The following is a 3,911-nucleotide window of genomic DNA, read 5'->3' on the forward strand; positions in this document are numbered from 1 at the left end:
GTTTTAGACAGTCTGCGGGGACGTCACGGAGACTACGTCCAGGTTTTAGACGGTCTGTGGGACGTCACAGAGACTACGTCCAGGTTTTAGACAGTCTTTAGAAAGCCATGAAAATGTTTGAGCTCATTAAGACATACAGTGAAGTTGCAGTTTGGTTTCACACCTTCGCCCACTCGCTCGCTCTTTGTTACACTTGTTTTTTTAGTTCAGTCGTTACATAACGTCTTTAAACATTAAAAAAGCAGATCAGACTCAGCTAAAGAAAACTCTAAATAAAAGCATGAAGGATTGTTGAGTCTTAGTGCTCCACCTTCCAGGTGTTGACTCCATCAGGTCAGTCTGCAGTCAGTGTACTGGACTGAGCCCAGTTTGAATGGAAGAGCCGGTCCTCTCGCTGTCTCTTCTTTTTTCATCTGCAGCAGTTTTCAGACTTTCATTCTCTGCCAGCAGTAAAATCTGTTTTTATCACCTCATTAAGATTTCAATACTCGGTGTTCCGACACAGACGGTGTGTTTTCTGTGTTTATAGTGTGTGTGTCCTTGTGTTTAGTGTCTCCATTAAACTTCATTTATTTGGTCATCCATTGTGCTGTGTACAGGAAGTTGTAATGAAACACGTAATGAACAATATGATTATTATTATTATTGATACTCATCATCAGCTTGTTGTGTGCTCTCTCTTTGCATGCGGCGCCCCCATGTGGACAGACACTACAACAGACCTGCTGCTGTCGACCTTTATTACAGACGCAGGTTTTATGTCAGGCCCTCGGTCTGAATCCTCTTTGTGATCTCAGGCTGTAGAAACTCCTCTGAAGGTCACATGGAAAACAAGCAAGAGACGAGCTGATTAACAAACTGACGAATCCGTTTAAACCTGATCGATCCAACACTGAATCACATGGATCGATGATGATTGAGGGCAGGATGCAGCAGTCTGCGGACACACTTCAAAATATTTGATGTCTGGATTTAAACCAAATCCTGGAATCTTGTGGTTTGATTTGGTTTTTCAAAGTTCAATTCACTGACGTCTTTTGAGAATATATATTTAGGATTTTAGAGACGAATCTTCAATTATGATGATTGTTTGTTGTTTGTCCGTGGACACGTGAGCAATAGGACACATTTACCAAAAGACACCGTACGTCTGTACGGATTGTTTTAATGGAGCCAACTCAAGTGGACATTTGAGGAATGCCGTTTTTGGCTTCACTTCATCACCTGAAAGTGACGCATAAAACTTCAAGTGATTTGTGTTGTTGGAGTTACCGGGTAAAAAACGGCTCGAGATGATGCCAGTCCGGAAAACACAAAACAAACAAAACACACCAAAAACAAACAAACACAACAACACACACAAAAACACACAACAAAAACACACACACAAACAAACACCACGACCCAAAAACACACCACGCACACACACACAAACACACAACCAAAACACACACACACCAAACAAAAAACAAACAACACAAACAACACAAACACATACCAACACACACCACACCCACAAACAAACACCACATACACAAAACACACACTACAAAAACACACACACAAACAGACAAACACACACACACCACACACAAACAAACACACACACACACACCACACACAGAGTCCTGACTCGTCGTTCAGTTTCATTACCAGAATATTTATTTTATTCTTTTTCCTATTAAAAACACTAGCTGCCATATTTAATAAAACAGCCAACGGCAAGTGCCTCAGTCCTCATCCTCCAATCAAATCTCCTCGAGCAGGTCACATGGGTCTGTGGGCGTGTCCTTGGCTTTGGTGCTGCAGTGTGAACGAGTGGGCCCTGTAGTCGTTGTGTTGTTGTTTGTTGTTGTTTTTGTTGTTGTGTGGGTCTGTGTTTGTGGGCGGGAGTCGGGCGTGGTCCCTGTAAATCCGTCTCCAGCGGTGGTTTCCGTGGTAACGGGAAGTCTTGTATTGCATCGTTTTACTGGCGGCCAGCAGTGGGAGCCAGACACGCTTCTGTTTTTTTGTTTTCCCCTTTTTCTTAAAAATACTGCACATGTGTAAAATAACACACAGCTGAACACTGGAGCCTCCTGGAGGGAAAAAAATTGAATGATGACACGAAAAAGCAAAAACCTAAAAACTGCGTGGCAATGACCTCATGCTAATTAGTTTTCTTGCAGAGACGAGGAGGTCGACACCTCGCTCACGTCCGCACAGTGAATACATGAAGCTGCAACCAGCAGCTGGCTAACTTGCTTGCATAAAAACTGGAAACCGCTAGTCATCTTGATGCTAAGCTAAGCTAGCGTCTCCTGGCTGTCGCTTCATATTTAACGAACCGACGTCGTTTCCTCTTTGATCCTGAGAGACGTCGATCCAGCGTCTTGATTGGTTTGACTGTTACAGGTAGAAAATAAAGTTATAAAGGCGGGAAGTGATTTTAAAATAAAAAAAAAAGAGAGAACTTATAAAAAGGTGAAGAAACAGAGAGCTCCGCTGACGGAGAGAGGGAATAAAAACCAGAGAAGGAAATGAGAAATAAAAGTGGAAGGTCCGGGGAGAGGGACGAGACATTGATTTACTTAACAACATTCTCGTGTAAGTTCCTGCTGTGACTAAATTTAGTTTTTAAAGAAAAATCTGTTTTTCGTGTCGTTAAACGCATGCAGACTCTCAAACCACAATCAGCCTGTGCTTCTTAGGTTTGTTGCTTTACACTATGAACACCGCTGCGTTTATGGAACGCCGCCCCGCGTCCTAAAACAAGCCTCTTTTACCAAACATGAGTTAGTCGACCAACCACTGAGCGATGTTAACGTGACAAAACCACTCGTTTTGTTAACCGCGGTAAATATATAACTGAATTGTGGTTTGGTCGCACATTCACACAAAAAGGTATCAAAATGCCAGCTCAGCCGGGGATGATGTGCTGTGACTTCGAAGAGTTTCACCAAATTCTCATAAACGTAGGAAAATTCGTGGGCTACGCAGCGATATCACTGCTGAAGCTGTCAGACTTATAGTTTTGGCGGGAGACGCACTGATGCTCCAGATCACCCACCGACAGCCCCATCTACTCCCATGTAACTGGAGAGGAGAAATTTCCCAAAGGAGCACGGGGCACCTGTTCTTTCTTCTCTCTCCCCAGGTCACTTTTTTAACTTCACACACAAATTCAGTCACCTGGTCGACAAGATGGATGCTCCACGGTCATTTGGGCTTTTTGTACCACCTACCGTTTGGCATTAGTGTCCACTAGTTGGAGGGGCTTCATTTAGAGATTTTCTGTGTCTCTCAGCAGTCACTCACACACAGACAGAGCACAGCTGCAGTTAATGCTCTGACCTGCAGCTGACCCTGTTTGCTCGGCAACCTCAAGCTGCCTTTGACTGACTTAAGTCTCTGTGCTGCTGCAGTGTCCGTAATAATGTATAATAATAATCTAGAATGTCATCGCAGCACGTTTTCGTTATTTTCCCTCAGCTTGGTGAAAATAGGATTTATTTCGACCAAACCAGAGCTGTGACAGAAGAGCGCTTTGAATGAAGTGACATGTTACAATGATCTGTGACGTGAAATTACTGTATATAACATTTGTTGAAGATCCTCAGAATACGATCTGAGTCTGTCAGAGATAAAAACACTTTCAGTGGATGGGCACATTTGTCTCTAAGGATTGCAACGTTGCGGAGGGGTAAAAGGAAAGCTGGAGATTTTTTGTGACGACACTTTCACCTCCATCAGGTCGGAGTGAGATCTGCACACGAGATTTGTTGACTGCCGTATGAAACTTTAAAGTCATCCCACTCAGAGACGTTTGTGTGTTTCTGCCGGCTTAATTATTATTATTATTTTTTTTTTAAAAGGAGCCTTTAAGATTTAAAACAACCCGCTTCAGGCGTCGCCACATGACATCAACAAAC

General features: G+C 43.1%; 1 pseudogene; it reads left to right on the top strand.

Moving 5' to 3' along the window:
- The first annotated feature begins 2,891 nt into the window (after positions 1-2,891).
- The window catches only part of LOC113744099 (CCR4-NOT transcription complex subunit 2-like), a 3,920-nt pseudogene continuing 2,900 nt past the window's right edge, over positions 2,892-3,911 (top strand).

The sequence above is a fragment of the Larimichthys crocea genome, chromosome XX (genome assembly GCF_000972845.2).
Source record: "Larimichthys crocea isolate SSNF chromosome XX, L_crocea_2.0, whole genome shotgun sequence".
Lineage (NCBI taxonomy): Eukaryota > Metazoa > Chordata > Actinopteri > Sciaenidae > Larimichthys > Larimichthys crocea.